The sequence below is a fragment of the Diadema antillarum genome, unplaced genomic scaffold (assembly GCF_040938485.1).
Source record: "Diadema antillarum isolate AM-2024a unplaced genomic scaffold, OU_Dant_1.0 seq00000049_RagTag, whole genome shotgun sequence".
Lineage (NCBI taxonomy): Eukaryota > Metazoa > Echinodermata > Echinoidea > Diadematoida > Diadematidae > Diadema > Diadema antillarum.
In genome coordinates this window covers 642,763-660,713 of record NW_027271158.1, presented here as the reverse complement: position 1 = coordinate 660,713, position 17,951 = coordinate 642,763, and the positions used below count along the sequence as shown (strand labels likewise).

Here is a 17,951-nt window from a genome sequence, read left to right as displayed (position 1 = left end):
TCCAATTTTTGTGTATGATTTTTGAATCGTTGTTTACATCTCTCTTTAAAGTTAATTGTCACTGTAACGAAATAGCGATGTCTCTGTAACTCTTTTTAAGCTCAATTCTTTTCTGTCTTTTTTTTAAAAGCTGTACTACATCTATGCATTATTTTCATTCAAAAATGAAAAATTGATATGATGTACATAATGCAACACACTTTTCGTGCCCGTATTGCTTGAAAGTACGTTCACCAGACACGAGCCAGATAAACAACCCCCTCCCCTTAAAAAAAAACAAAGAAATTAAGGCAACTTTATAATTAAACTGACGCGCAAACCAGAAATGGGTTCACCGATTGTTAACGGTATAGCCGAGTGTACATGGCCAGCCTTTCACTGCATTGCTCAGGGTCGATACATAGATTGGTTTCAATCTTCAGGCACACTTCACCGAAGGACAGCGAATAGAATATCTCTGCTAGCTATACCTTCATTATCCAAAGGAAGTTTTAATTGTAGTCCATTCGCCCTCACAATGAACTATACCCCGCTCAATGTAGACTTCTGGAATCATTTTCCTTTTATAAACGGCATCATTCAGACGTGAGTAAAAGAGAAAAAGATATATCGTAACTCTGTTGGCAAAATCAAATCGCCATCCGTTATATCCATGTTTGGAGCTGGTGCCTCTTCCTAGTGGTTCTGTTTCAATGTATCGAGAATTCTCCCTGTAACCATGGTGAAGAAATTATTTTTCTCCTGTGCGTTGGTTTTTCTAAACGTTACCGTCATCTTGCCTTTTTGCTCCAGCAGTAAGTATCAATCCAACCATGAATTCGTACCTCCATGCATATCTGATATATAACATAATGTAATGTGAAACAGGAATATTATCCACATTCTTACTTCATTCGCTTTCACTTCACTAATAAATTTTAACAAAGATATATCAAATATTTCTTCCCTTTTTTTAAGTTGTGAACCATTCATACAGGAAACTATCGGCTGTCTCTCAGGACTTGATTTGTAAAATACGAACAGAGAACGAGCCTTTTCTATGTTATTATTGTCCACTGGTTGATTACTTGTTGTATATTTTGTACACTCTATAGTCATACACGTACATCTCGAATGCTTGCATGTAGATATTTAATTACCGGCAGATATTAGACTACTGTAATCGCAGTAATAGTTTCTACTTCCTCAGTGGACAATCACCGTGAAACATGTCATTCAAGTAAAATTAACACTTCACTGTATCTATTTGCATCTAAATGATATATTACATTTGTTCGAACACTTGATTTTCTTTAGAAAATAAAGTTTTAAATAGGAATGTATTAATACGCAGGGAAATAAAAAAAAAAAAGGTTGGGTTTCCAGTATCTGCACTATTTATGTTATTATTGATTTGTACTTGAGGTAGCAAACTTGTTTATACTAAACAAGCTTTCAAGGAAAATCATGATGTTTATAGACTTTGAAATGAGTAAGGTCAGATAATCAGCACACACACAAGATTATAGTGAATATCATAATTATACTTATCATATATTTTTTCATACATGTTACAATTGTCTATGAACATCAAATTTGAATTGTTAATGTCCAGGCAAATTCTTGTACTTAAGGTGCAAATCTTTCTGTGTATTCACTGCAGCTGACTCGGCGAGCCCATGCCCTCTGCCAAGCGGCTTAACCGTTGATTGGGACCAGGCATTCGAGTGTCTCTCGCATTATGAGCAGCAACCTTTCAGCGTTCCTGGAGAAGTGTTGCCTCTGTTGACTGTCAACGACATATTGCGTGGTGTTGGTGCCGCCTGGTCAGGGTACGATTTAGTCGAAGCCGTGGGTGAGATCTGCGTGAAAATTGCCCCTCGCCTCGTCGTGGTTGCTGGAGGACCAGAAGTGTTTCAGTCGACGTGCGATCCTATCCTTCGTTCGCAGAGAGTTTGGACCGACTTAGACGAAGGGTTCGTGTGTAGACTCCTCTATAACGCCAGCAGCGTCTTTGCCATTTCCGCTCAACCCACGATACTTCCCGCCGGTGATACACCTTCGACTGGCCCTAATCGTCCCTTTCCGCTACGACCGATTGACTTTTCGGAACACGCCCGGCGAATCGGCGGAGAGCTGTTCGGCTTGACATCAGGTGATGACGGCGAGGTTTGTCGCGACGGACATCATCTCTTGTCTAATCAAGCGAATCCCCGGCAACTTGTTAAGCATGTCATTCAAGACATTTTGATGGTTCTAATACCCAGAGCATTTGAGCTTTGCAAGAGTTGGGACGACATCGTGTCATTTGTAGAAACCGATCTGCAGGTTCCTGGTAATGTGAGTCGACTGATGCTTAGTGACCTGCCGAGACTTCTGGCCGTAGTCGCAGGTTATGAAGACAGAGAAGCGTTATGTGCTACCCTGGAAACGTTTGTTTCACAGGACCAGAGAGCTTTAGAAGAAGGCGCTGCTGATATCACAAATAATATTCTCAGCATCTTTACAATGGAATCAAGGTGCCTCATTGTCGTTGACGAAGCTCAGGCTCTGCTGTACGATGTCGTTCCGAGAATCTTTGTCGACATTATGTTCCATCAGTATACTGGCTTCAACACCAGCCAGTCCTTATGTGCGGCCATGTCCTCGTACTTTCGTGAACCAGGTGAGCTCATTGCGAGAAAAGTCGCACCATTATTTATTTATCAGTATCTACTCAACTGTGAAATTTACATATCGAGGGCTCAATTGTAAATCTTACCGACTATTAGTTGTGTGATTGTGTGTGTATGTGTCTCTGTGCTTGTGTGTATTTATGTGTTTCACTTTTGGTTTTTAACGATGCTTTTAAGTCATCTAATAAGGCCATCTGTTCTTAATCACAGCATCACTTGGAGTTCGCCTTGTCGATGGAAGCAATGAAGGAGAAGGACGTGTTGAGATCTTCTACAAGGGAGACTGGGGCACCGTCTGTGATGACTCCTGGGATAATGAAGATGCCAACGTTGTCTGCAGAATGCTCGGTTACCAAGAGGCTTGGGGAGCTCCTTGCTGCGCCAGCTTCGGCCAAGGATCTGGGGAGATCTTACTGGACGACGTGCACTGCGACGGCACGGAGGAAAATCTAGCTGACTGCACACATCGTGCAATTGGGACGCAGAATTGTTGGCATGGTGAAGATGCAGGTGTCATCTGTGCTCCAGAGAGTAAGTCACCGTCAGAGGGCGCTGTTTTTTTATTTCTCAAGATGTTTGTTGCTATTGTGATGGTTGTGTCACACCCGGGAGGTGGGTCTCTTCCCACCTCTCTGGTGAGACAGTGAAAGGGGCAACCAAAGCCAAACACACACCCACACGCACACCCACACACACACACACACATACACACATACACACAAAGCAACCCGATTTAAACACCAAAAGCTAGAAAGTTAAACACTTAAAGTGTAAAAGCATTCAAATGTTTGAAGTTTGCCTGTTACAACTACATACATGTATGTATCTTTGAAGTTTGAGTTGAATGATATGTATTGAAGAACAATTTTTCAATTATTCGACATGTTGGTGATGATCTACACGTAGTCAAATGTGGGTTGATCTATATCATAGTGTATAGCCGTATTCACATATTTTCCTAATTTACCTATAGGGGAAGGTAATAATTATGATATTGACTGGCCTTGAGGGAGATACCAGATAAATATTGCCCGCACTGACAAAATATTGCCCTCGTCTTCGACTCTTCGTCTTCGGCAATATTCTTTCAGTTTGGGCAATATTTTCTGGAATCTCCCTTGAAGCCAGTCAATATTATTATAAACATTATGAGATGAGCACCACTCTGATTTGATTTTTTATTTTTTACATTCATGTTCATGTCTTATCACATCTACTTCGATACTAGTATTTGTCCTTTTATTTTGAAGATTCATCAATAACCGTTAAATGAATTTTACAAATGGACGATTAATCAATTCCGAGACGAAACTTGGATGACAGATTCAAGGAAACGAGATTTTGGTGGGGACCGACTTAAAAGTACCCTTATTAATTTTTCGTTCCGTTCAATCTAAGCTTTATGGAGACTAGATAGACATTCAGTAGCCGAATATATCATGCGAAAAGGTTGACTGCAAAAACAGATGAAAGCTATTTTTTCAAGGGCTGTCATAAAGGTCATCATGAAATGGAAGAATACAGCAGTATTGATACTATTGTTATGTAACAAGAAATTCTTTTTGAAGATTGACTTATAATCGTTACACATATAATTCATTATTTTCTTTCTTTTTCAGTAATTTTGATCTAAATATCTCCAATTCAAGAAATGGAAGCACATTTTCGGCCGGACTTTTTTTTTTTTTTTTTTTTTGGGGGGGGGGGGTATTTGAACTCTTTTGAATTATGTATGAGTATGTGATAAAATAGTCATATATACATTATGTAGCGACAGAGTGCCAGAGAAACATCTTTTTACTGATTCAGCCCGCGCAGGGTGTGTTTCTTCTCTGTGCTAGATGGTAATAATCCGACGTATTTTCGTTGCCTTATCTTGCCAATACTTAATTTCCAAGCTATCTTTTTTTTTTCTCTCTCCTTTTCCCTGCACATGGAGTTCGCCTTGTTAATGGAAGAAGCGAGAGAGAAGGACGAGTTGAGATTCTGTACGAAGGCGAATGGGGCACGGTGTGTGACGAATCCTGGAGCTTAGAAGATGCCGACGTGGTCTGCAGAATGCTGGGTTACCAAGAGGCCTGGGCAGCCCCCTGTTGCGCCACCTTTGGCAGCGGATCTGGACGGATTCTACTTGACAGTGTGGAATGTGATGGGACGGAAGACCACTTGGTGAAGTGTAGGCATGGCGGTAATCAGGGTAATGGAATCAACAACTGCACGCATGGTGAAGATGCGGGGGTCATTTGTATCAACCGTGAGTACAAATTAGAAGGAAATTCATTTATTATGAATAAGCGCGCACCGAGCCACTTCTGATTTTTTTTTTTCGACGGGGGCACATTATGTGACTGTGTGAGATCCTCGGAGAGGGAGCGAAGCGACCGAGCGGGGATGGGGTGTGGGAGGGGGATACCCCTCCCAATCTAGGGAATTTTTGTAAAAACAGAGAAAAAAAATCGCTTTTATAGAGCATTTAAAAGCAAATTTCTAGGAAATGAAACATAGTGGGGAAAAAATTAGTGCGAAGGACTATGATTAGAACATACGGGGGTACACATTTTATGTTACGGTGTGCGATCCTCGGCGATAAATATGTTTTCCCGATTTTTCATGTTGCTTGGAGCCTGCAATACAAGCTGCACTAAAATGTGTTATATGTTTCTACTCTTCTCAGTTTTAACACTTTATGAGACATGACATCTCGGAGGAATATATCGCTTGATATTGATTTCAAACATTGCATTCTATCGTTTGTGCAACATGAAATGACTTGTGTTAAAACAAAATATATACAATTGTTACAATCATAATGTCATTAAGATCCATGCACGTAGCTGCAGCAAATATTCCACCAGTTTACGAGAAATGCGTACTGCTGCGGTCAACTTGCACTTAATCGTGAATCCCACATTATGACAATTCGTGTTATTCCTCTAATCAGGACAGGAACTAGAAGTCCGTCTGGCTGATGGGACTAGCGGGATGGAAGGACGAGTTGAGGTTCTCCACAACGGCGAATGGGGAACGGTCTGTGACGACTCCTGGGAATGGACGACGCCAATGTCGTTTGCAGAATGCTCGGCTTCGGAGGTGCCGCCGAAGCTCCGTGCTGTGCCCACTTTGGCCAGGGTTCTGGAAATATCTTGCTGGACAACGTGCTATGTAAGGGAAGTGAAGACAATGTGGGCTCTTGCTTGTATTCTGATATCGGCGAACACAACTGCAGACATGACGAAGACGCAAGTGTCGTATGCTCTGCAGATGGTAAGTATCCCACTCAAGGCTTCCTGAGTTATCACATCAGTATTTTTTTTTTTTGTTCTATTGAGTAGCATTTTTGAACTGTTTTCCCCTAGTTTTATACGGTTCCCCCAGTCACCGTAGTCAGAGTGTGGTCTGAATAGATATCTGTATTTCATAATTCCCCCATCTCCTTTATCACGGGATCCGCGGCTGTACAAGTCTTACCCAGGTCCCATCATATTTCTCGCATTATGACCATAGCTCAACTCTGATGTATACAGACCTTGTGCTTATACTGAGACAAACTAATGCGCATATTATACTTATGACATATCCAACAGGAGAGATACCAAAGGTTCGTCTTGTTGGAGGGGCTACCGACCGAGAAGGAAGAGTTGAAGTTCTATACAACGGAGAATGGGGCACGGTGTGCGACGACTCCTGGGATATCGATGATGCAAACGTTGTCTGCAGAATGCTGGGTTTTCTCGAGGCCACGGCAGCCCCTCACGAGGCCCACTACGGTCCCGGTTCAGGCAGCATCATATTGGACGACGTGTCATGTAATGGACAGGAGGAGAATTTGCCGATTGTCAGCATCGAGGCTTTAAGTCCAATAATTGTGTACACGAAGAAGATGCAAGCGTCGTGTGCTCTGCTCTAAATGAAGGTAATGTATTGAGCACTGATATCAATTAACGAAACCAACAACATATGTGGCCTTAATTTGTAGAGATCTGTTTCACAAAGGAAAGGAAAGCATAGAAGTCTTGTTTAATTGTTGTGGTTGTTGTTTTATCCTTTACCCTGTTGATCGGGTTTAGGGATTCTATTTCCATGTGCTATGACAGGGTGTCCTGGCGAAAATATTTCACCGTTACTTAATTGTGGTAAGGAAATACGGTTGGAAATTTGTTTGTTTGTTTTTTTTTTCAATTCTTAAACCCCTTGAGAAAATGATACAAGTTTCAAAGGCTTCATTTGTGTTTATTCTAAGGAATCATTTGAATAAAAACTTACCTATTTTGTCTGAAAGGATTAGAGGCAGGACCGAGTTCCCCACATACTACCGCAATAATAATATCTATTATGTGTTAATATTTGAGATATTGTTGATATAAACCTCATCTTCTAGTACACTCTAAAAAGAAATCCGGGTCAGAACTGACCCGGAACTGGGTTCCTTGTGGTCACACATCGTTCCCGGTCAAAAAAAAAGGCCTTGGAATTTGGTCATCAAGACCCGGAATGGGGTCACCGTGACCCAATTCATGACTCTGGGTGGGAGTCATATCTGACCCCATTCCTTGTCATTTCTGACCGGGAACGGTGTGTGACCCCAACGGACCCAGTTCCGGGTCAGTTCTGACCCGGAATTTTTTAGAGTTTAGGTATTTGTATTCAACATAAGACATTGATATAACTTGAAAAATTCAATTCCGTGTCATTCATCCTAGGTTTTCAAGTTCGTCTTGTCGATGGAAGTAATGACTACGAAGGAAGAGTCGAGGTTCGCCACGAAGGAGTGTGGGGCACAGTCTGTGACGACTTCTGGAGTATTGAAGATGCCACAGTTGTCTGCAAGATGCTCGGTTTCGAGAGGGCGTTGGAGGCGCCCTGCTGTGCCAGATTCGGGGAAGGCTCTGGTAGAATCTTGATGAGTTACCTATTCTGTGACGGAACCGAAGGTACCCTACTAAACTGCAGCCACGGGGGCTTCGGGCATCACTATTGCGGACACAGCGAGGATGCAGGCATCATATGCACTAATGAGCGTAAGCATCGACATTAAGACGACATTAATTTATTTAACTTAACTTTATAGTGATCCATGGGCGTAAATCCCGGGGGGATGGGGGGGGGGGATATATCCCCCCCCCCCCCTGAAATGGAGGAGGGGGGGATGGCCTGTACAATCATCCCCCCCCTGAAATTTGAGAAAAAATGGAGGAAGCAGAAATGTGATTGTATCAATTTTGGCATATTGCATGACGTTCGTACGCCCGCCTTCAGACAGGTAACAGAGCTGAACAGTATTCTATCTTGGATAAATACATTTTCTCAAGCGCTCGCTCGCTTCGCTCGCTCGCGAAGAAAGTAATATCGACATAAGGTATGGTCCAGACGTTGACAACGTCAAATAGCATAGGCTTACATATAAACATGCTATGAAGCGAGCAACTCGGGACCATCTGCAAATTATGTACGAAAACAAACAAACAATAACAAAAACTATACCGCCATAATTGAACCCCCTCCATTTCCTGAATCATTCCTGAAACGATGATGACTCTGATACATCTATGGGCATCATCCCGAGATGAGGACAAATCTCGAACTTTCTTTATGGAAAATTGGACAACTACCGCCAGAATTATGTACCGGATCGCTGAATTGCAATCATAAATATGCAAAAGCTCCACTACTTGGTCCCTTTCGATAGACTTTGTACACTTTTGAGATTGACGTTTTATTTCCTTATATTTATCAAAGAGTGTGCAGCAGATCTTTCACTTACAAAAGCTCCCTCATATATGCAGAGGCGTCGATGGAGGGGGAGGGGGATGGGTCCCCCATAAAAGTATTGGGGACAAACAGATCATTTTGCTCCTCCTCGTAACTCCCGAGATGTGGAAATGTTCTTACTTTTTTGATAGAAAACTGTCTAAATATTTCACCCAAAGATGGCTGAATTTAAATTCTGAAAATACAAAATCTCCCTCGCGTAAGAGGGGATAGGCCTTACCCCTCCCATACCCTCCCCGTTCAATCATTTCTACTTAATACACTTTAGAGATTGACAGATTTCAAAATGTTTCATCTAAAGTGTGCACCAGGTCTGTTACTTCAGTTTAAAGAAATGCAAATGTTTCTTGGATGGGAGGAGATATCTAGATACTTTCAATTAACGGAGGATTCCCCCCCCCCCCCCAAAAAAAAAAAAAATAGTATACACTTCTGGGATTGAAATTTCCCCAGATTACATCATAAATGTGTTTACGAGATATTTGTTGCTGCCAGTAATTGCCAGCAGTTGCGCCCGGTGCACCCCCATCCCTTAATTTCCAAAGCGAATAAAGTACAGCTACAAACGGCAGTTTTTGGACTGTAAAATGTCAAAAATTTCAAGCTCGCTCGCTCCGCTCGCTCGCATTTAATTATGTCATTCTCCTGATGTTGCTGCCAGTAATTGCTAGCAGTTGCGCCCGGTGCGCCCCCACTCCCCTTAATTTCCTAAGCGAAAAAAGTACAGCTACAAACGGCAGTTTTGGGACTGTAAAATGTCAAAATTTTCAAGCTCGCTCGCATTTAATCGTTATGTCATTCTCCTGATGTTGCTGCCAGTAATTGCCAGCAGTTGCGCCCGGTGCGCCCCCACTCCCCTTAATTTCCTAAGCGAAAAAAGTACAGCTACAAACGGCAGTTTTGGACTGTAAATTGTCAAAATTTTCAAGCTCGCTCGCTCCGCTCGCTCGCATTTAATCGTTATGTCATTCTCCTGATGTTGCTGCCAGTAATTGCCAGCAGTTGCGCCCGGTGCGCCTCTATACCCCCTTATTTTTCAAAGCGAAAAAATAAAGCTACAAACGGCCGTTTTTGGACTGTACAATGTCAAAAATTTCAAGCTCGCTTGCTTCACTCGCTCGCATGTAATCGTCATGTCATTCTCCTGATGTTGCTGCCGGGTAATGGCCAGCAGTTGCGCTCGGTGCGCCCCCCTTAATTTTCAAAAACGAAAAAATATATATAGCTACAAACGGCAGTTTTTGGACTGTAAAATGTCAAAATTTTCAAGCTCGCTCGCTCGCATTTAATCGTTCGGGTCATTCTCCTGATGTTGCTGCCAGTAATTGCCAGCAGTTGCGCCCGGTGCGCCCCCCCCCCACCCCCTTACTTTCCAAAGCAAAAAAATGTAGCTACAAACAGCTGCCGTTTTGGGACTGTACAATGTCAAAATTTTCAAGCTCGCTCGCATTTAATCGTTATGTCATTTTGATGTTGCTGCCGGGTAATTGCCAGCAGTTGGCCCGGTGCGCCCCCCCTTAATTTCCTAAGCGAAAAAATATAGCTACAAACGGCCGTTTTTGGACTGTACAATGTCAAAATTCATGATCGCGTTCATGATCTTCAGTGTGAGAATTAATACAAGAAGTTTCTCTAAATGATACCATTTTATAATTGTTCAATGATAATCTACATAAAATGTACTGCTAAAAACATGTTGGACTGTTTCAAGTCGATAAAACACGCAAAAAAATGCATCAAATTGCACCATTTACAACATCAATATGCAAAAAGTTCTCAATGTGGCAGGGGGAAACCCCCCTCGCTCGCATCGCTCCCTCGCATCTAACCGCTCCCCTAATAGTCCATGGGCCAGGCCAGATATTGGTACCATCTGAGGTGGCAATACCTTTTTGGTGTCATTTTGTTTGTCGGGCATAGATATGCTTATCAAGCTATGATAGCATTTCCAAATGAGTAGCTTAGTCATAGTAAATGAATTTTATACCAATTTGATTTCGTTGTTATATCCCTGTACTTCTGAATCGAGACCAATCGCTATACAAAGAAGAGCACTCTCTTCTGTATGTTCACAGGTGTTCTGTTGTAAACGCGGTGCGCTTAGTCTTTATTCAAGGCAGCGAAGGGAATATCCAAGGGTTATGATGTCCACAGCGCTTAGTCTAATATTCAAGACGGCGAAGGGAATATCCAAAGCTTATGATACAGTGTATATCCCTTTATCTAAAAACAACAACAACAAAAAAGCAATTTCTCGTGAATTTTAGCGTCTTTTTCAATTATTTATCATTTTCCGGTGAAAACCCTGGGTTGAAAACGCTAATACCACGCCAATGTCGCTTTATTTCCATCCAACAATGAAAGATTATGCAAAAACAATGTACCGGTACACTACAATACATTAGGGGGACCTATAATTAATAATGTTGTAAATGAACAGAGTGATTTTTGTTTAAAACTGATGTATTTGTTGAGAGGGTGGTATAAAAACAGTATAGATAATCCCTTTTATTAGGAACTTTAGATATGATAACGGTACATTGTTCTAGATAAAGACTAAGCGCACCGCGTGACAGCTGTGGACATCATAACCCTTTGGATATTCCCTTCGCTGCATTGAATGAAAACTAAGCGCACCGCGTTTACAACAGGACACCTGTGGACATACAGAAGGCAGTGCTCGTATTTGTATAGCGGTTAGTTTCAATTCAGAAGTATAGGGATATAAAAACGAGACCAAATTGGTTAAAAATTCATTTATTATGACTAAGCTACTCATTTGGAAATGCTATCATAGCTTGATAAGCGCATCTATGTCCGACAAACAAAATGACACCAAAAAGGTTTTGCCACCTCGGGTGGTACCAACAACCCATTTTTCGGCTCTTGGCCCATGGACTATAAGATCAAATCCTGGCTACGCCGGTGATAGGCCCCACTAGTAGGCCTTCACAGTGATGTCGTACAGGCGGAGCAAGAGGTGAAATACCACGATGTAGTCATTCAATTATCTATGAATATTTCTTTTTCTTACTTGTTTTTTGATATGAAAACAAAATCCCAAATTTCACCAAAAGTGCACACCAGATCGCTGAATTTCAGGTCTGAAAATGCCGTGTGGGAGGGGGATACCCCCCTCCCACACCCTCCCCCCGCTAGGCCGCTCCGCTCACTCGCACAGATATTCAAACTCCAAGTCCCTCCCCCTACCCCCCATCATTAAAACGGAACGATGCCCCTGGGATGATTGCTTTACTGACTTAAATCAAGAAAATTGAAGAATACAATTAATAGCTACAGGAAAATATCTACTACGTTATTACATACAAAGAAATGGATATCCTTATTAGCATTTTATTTAATTTATTTGGGCATCATTCAGGGCTGCGCTACGTTTTTGAAAGGGGGGGGGGGGTGTCAAAATCGCCTGTCAGTCAAGAAGAAAGAACACCAAAAGACAAGAGAACTAACAACAAAAAAGTCTTCATACTTTTAAGGTCTGATTTTCCGCCGAAAGACGGCTGACAAGCAAAAAACAAACAAACAAACAAACAAACAAAACACAAGAACAAAAAGTCTTCATATTTTTGCTACCACTTCCCTCCCACTTTGCATGTGTGTGTGTGTGTGGGAGGCAAGCTTCTCCCCCCCCCCCCCCCCCCCCGCAAGGGCTGCGCCGGTCCGGTTATGGGCTTGTAATCGTGGTGATGGTGACTATCGCCAATCATCCCCCCCCCCCCCCCACTCCTCAGTACCGATTTACGCCGTTGTAGTGATCAGCATATGAGTGAAATCAAATCCGTTTGGATTCTGAATTTCTGAAAAGACCAGGGAAATCAGAACTGAAAAGATTTCCAATTGCATAGCCGATTTTATGTATATCAACTAATGAGTGGAGATTCGTAGAAAAGCACCACTTGCCGTTATTGTAACACATTATTTTGTCTTTTTCCAATATTTTCTCTTTGCCTAATTTGCGTATCCTACACTTTTATATTCACCTTGGTGACTGGTACAGCAAAGCCAAAATTTGACGTGCGCCTGGTCGGGTCAACGCGGCCGTGGTCCGGGAGAGTGGAGATTTTGTACAATGGAGAGTGGGGCCAGATCTGCAGGGATAACTGGGGCTACGACGAAGCCGAGGTGGTCTGTAGGACGCTCGGGTATGAGGGGACCAAGTGGTTCCCCTGCTGCACTTATTACCGCCCTTGGATGTCGGATATCATAATGGGCGATGTATCCTGTGCTGGATCCGAAGAAAATCTAGCTGACTGCCAGTATACCGGCTCTTGGTCGCGGGACTGCAGCCAAGTGGCAGTTGCTTCATGTGAGACCCCATGTAAGCATCATTGCCACTGATTGCCTTTGAAAATTATGGTCATATCTTATTTGTCTTCCTGACACACTCCTACCTGAGATCTTCAGGTTTCTTAGCGGAACTGTGCGGAATACTTCAAGCAAGTTTAGAATATACATTTACGAATACCAAATCCATTTCCACGTAGGCTTACGTAAGATGTGATGAAGAGCTAATGCTGTATCGAAAAATGACAAAAGAAAACAAATTGATGGAGTTAAACAAACACACAACTACCAGTGAATAACGGTGACCCTTTGTAAGCTTTGGGTGTCATTGACACATAAAAGCATACCGTTTTACACACTGTGCAATGCCCCTGTACTAAAGTTGTTAACTGAAATAATGTTACACGCATCATTTCATTTTCATTTCATTTCGTTTCATTTATTGAGTTTCGAGACAAACCCATACAATGTTGTATTTGCAACATCCATCCATGACAATGTAAGGTAACACATGAATTATAAGTTCAGTAATACAAATAACATCTACATGACACAAAATCAGTTGAAATCATTCTCACGTACATTATATTCATGGCGGATAATTGTGTGTGGTGAGAACGTACATGAGTAGTGTATAAGAATACTAAGCAAAAAGAGCATCCGGCTGCCTTTAGGAACTATTCTATAAGTACAAACTGACTAAATATCTTCGTCAATCCACTGCTCATACCCTTCAAGTTCGCCACATCTATCATTCACTGGCCGGGCAACGGAGCTTTCACCCAGTCTGGCTCTTCTCTCTGGAACTCATTGCCTTTAAAATTGAGAAGGAAGACCTCATTCACTCTGTTCAAGGAAGAACTCAAAACCTTTTTGTTCCAGTAACTGTGTGCTTTCTTTCAATTGTGGTAATTTCCTGAATGAAGCAATGTGAGAGGATGTCTTTTCTCCACTATAGGAGTGGTGCTGTGTGACAGACATGGCGCATTAAAAAAACTCCATTATTATTAGTTAAGTATAGCTACACACGATGACAAGTGAAACTGTTCTTCACTATAATCTTGCATTTTCTTACCGACAGCACGTCGATTTGATGTCCGCCTTGTCGGGGGTAGGAATGAGAGGGAAGGTAGGGTGGAAGTTAACGTCGAGCGAGACTGGTGGGGAACAGTCTGTGACGATCTGTGGGGGATGGAGGAGGCAAACATCACTTGCAGGTTGCTAGGTTACGACGGTGCCCTGGAGTCCACTTGCTGTAGTCGTTTCGGCCGGGGTTCTGGCAGCATCCTCCTTGACGACATGGAGTGTACGGGAAAGGAAAGTCACCTGGCCGTCTGTCCGTATCCTGGCTTTGGCAATGATAATTGCAATCATAACGAAGACGCAGGAGTCATTTGCTCGCCCAAACGTAAGTAAGCGATTATAGTATTATGGGCACTTTTGAGAGCTAGGCGCGTACAAATAGTAAACGTTTTTTATTCTATCATTACCAAGGGACTCATGCAAGAAACATGAACGCAATACACTTAACTATGTAACTGAGAAACATCGCTGAATCCAAATTAGTTAGTCGTAATTAGTTAGACAATGTCAATCACGCCGCATTTCAATACTACAATCGATTATGGGCACCAGTGCAGCATGGTATATTTTGCTTGTCGTTCTATTGGTAAGCACCTCTTGTACACTAGATCTCTTAGCAACTACAGAAGAACAGACGATATGTAAATTTCTATGTACCATTAACTATTTTTCCCTTTTACTCTTTCTTCATAGCATACAAACTCGATATCCGTCTTGTTAATGGAAGCAGCGACAATGAAGGACGAGTAGAGGTTCTCTTTGAGGGGAAATGGGGCATTGTTTGTGACGACAACTGGGACATACTTGATGCAAACGTCGTTTGTCGGATGCTTGGCTACGTCGGGGCCTTGGAAGCACCTTGCTGCGCTAAATTCGGCCGGGGCTCCGGATATTTCTTACTGGATGATGTGACGTGTACCGGTGAAGAAAGAAACTTCGCTGAATGCCGACATGCTCCATTCGAAACACATGACTGCAGTCCCTACGAAGCGGCGAGTGTTGTTTGTATTGACAAAGGCAGGGACTCGGGCAATTCGTAGGACATTTTTTTTTATTTGCACATCATGTTATGAACATTATTCCCTCCCTCTCTCTCTCCACCTCTCTTTCTCTCACTGTTTGTCTAACTCCTCATCTTTATTTTTGGTTGCTTTGATTAGGCCTACATTCCTGCTACAGGCTATTATAATGTTAAAGGGGATGACTAGTAACTGATCAGTGGGAATCAGTGGGAATGCTGAGGGATGATTGTTCCAATCCTTGTGGGATTCATTTAAGAGTACATTATGTATCTATTGTTGTGTGAACATTATTTGCTTCAGAAGGGTCTCATATTCAAGTAATGTTCAGTTTAGTGTTTCCAGGTTAGCGTGCCTGGTCAGTGACGGGGCATTAACCTGCACATTACTTGAATATGAGACCGTTCTGAAGCAAATAATTTTCACACAACAGTAGATATATAATGTACTCTTAAATGAATCCCACAAGGATTGGAACAATCATCCCTCAGCATTCCCACTGATTCCCACTGATCGGTTACTAGCTATCCCCTTTAAGATTTATTCGCGTGATATGATTATTTACGGCTAGTTAGGTTTGTATTCTTAGCTCATGCAATTCCGCATTTCATTTGATAAATAACAGGTCAGTTCCGTAACTGCTTGATTGTGTTTGGGGGCAAGCATGATGCATTCAGTGCTCTTTTAGCATTACTCCTCATTTCAAGCATTTTCATATTTCAGAATGTTTTTGTCGTTCTTCTTTTCACGTTCCTTGTTAATGACATACGTACAAATTTCACATAAGATATGGTACTTTGTATTATGTCAATGCATGCATTTATCGTTTAAAAAATCGTTGTTAGGCCTACATGTTTTCTTGGATATGGAAATCATTTAAGTGAATGAATGAATCAGCCATTTATTTGATTGTTGCCATGATATTCGAGTGCAATTCTTCTGCTATGGAAAATACGAATTCTTCTGACGCATCATTGCACTGGGTAATGATATTGTGCAAAAATGCACATTATTAACATAAAAAAGAAATCGTGGTTGAATGAATATATATAATCAACAATAAAAAGTGGTCAGGAAAAGCAACGTCGGTTGACAAAATTGTTAACTTCGAACACGAGAATCTGAGTGTGAGTAGATTATCCTCTTATATTGTGTAGAGTGCAGGGTTTGGAAACAATAAGACATTTATTTTAATGTTTTGATGTATCACCTCATAGCTCACTGAACAAAAATTGACAATCGACAATGTTAGATAATTGTCTTGAACTGATGTAAGTTTTCATAGGGGTGATGGCTTAACTCCTTTTTCACCTGCTTTTTTTTTCTTGGAATAATTCAAAGCAATTTTGTATGGTTAACGGTATAACGGTGTTCTAACATTTTATGTGAATTCACTTATAGCCCTATTAACAGATAAAATCCTTTCGTGCGTGGCGAAATAATCCCATTAAATGTATCAAAAAGAACACAGTGCACTAGATTTCCTATCAAATTCTTGCGTTACGTTTGTAGTGTCAAATTGTACTTTTGTCTAACAACTGATTTTACACGAAGATTAAAAATAGGAGAAAGGTCGACGTAATTAATCTTAGAGTCTCTCATATTTCCTGAAAGAGCAATTCTTCTTCTGTATTATTCTGACATTTGGGATCATTAAACGAACGGGATATTACATATTTAGCAGTTTTTCTGGTAGAACACCCTTTTAGTTGAATGGTGTGATTAGGTATGTCTTATTGGCCATTTCATTTAAAGTCCTTAACACAATCTCAACTTTCAACTCTAGTAACTTTTGGGAAGGATGCTGCTACTGCTTTTAAAGCTGGTTCTAGTCATGATAGAATGTGTTGATAAATCATGATACATTTTAGCTTAACCCGATAATCCGTCATTGTTGTTGCTCTGAAACTTATATCCCATTTTGTCGCACTTATCTCACTGACTACAGCTTGGTAAGATTAAGCGCTTTAATACTTCAGAGCATCTTTTCTCAGTGTCCGCATTTCACAGAGTGTTTGCTTTCTTTCCAATATTTTGGATAGATTAAGAAGGTCCATTTAAATTTAATTTAGTTATGCATCATTATTTTCTGCTCTTTCAGAATCTGCCCTTTAATCGAAAAACCTCGTTGAGGTACGTGATGCAGGGTCTAGTATTTGTATATTATTTATGTATATATATATATATATATATATATATATATATATATGTATATAGTTTGTTGTAGATTTAATCAATGATATCACTTTCGTTGTATCTTCCCCTAATACAAAACATTAATCGAAATCCGTCGAATTCATTTCATAAGAACAAGATGATAATTCATATACAACAAAATATCGTCAAGAATTTGATGTACTTAAGTATTTACGAATTGACTCAAACTCGTATGAGCCTGTTTACATTATTGTGTTACTTCGTGACTTGAATTGAACCTCCAATTGCTTTCAATGGCGCCATTTCGAGCTCTATAGCTCATGATTTGATGTCGGACCTCATCATTCATTTAGAAATGCAAGGGTATTATACATATATATATATATATATATATATATATATATATACAACGTATGTATATATATATATAACGCATATACATATATATACATATATATCCGCTCATGAAAAAAGCAAACAAATGACAATTGATCTTTTGACTATCCGTATGAGACAACATAATGAGAAACGCACACCATTTATACATTCAAACACAACTTCACACACACACAATCATATCATACAAAATGTAAACTCTATTACGCATAAGCATGCATTGCAATTATATTATCAGGTTATAGTTTGGGAAGCCGCTTACACTCTCATTCAATTATTTTAAGGTGCTGTTGTTGTTGTTGTTGCTGCTGTTTTATAGAATCATATCGTGATGCTGTAAAAATGTATTGCAGCCAATGAGCCTATAGGGTTCCTACACACTTTTCCAGTTGTGATATTGTCCAAGTGCAAATAAAGTGCACCACGCTTCTAAATTCTTTGTCCCAAATGGACTGTGCGGCTACGCGTTTGAATACATAAACACACACCACTCACACACACACACACACACACACGTTCACACATACGCACACACAATAAGCAAAAACAAAAAGAATAAGATATCCAC

The 17,951-nt window shown here is 40.9% G+C and overlaps 1 pseudogene; it reads left to right on the top strand.

The window, feature by feature from the left end:
• The first annotated feature begins 325 nt into the window (after positions 1–325).
• On the top strand, positions 326–14,851 carry LOC139725565 (scavenger receptor cysteine-rich domain-containing protein DMBT1-like; annotated as a pseudogene).
• Positions 14,852–17,951: the final 3,100 nt, after the last annotated feature.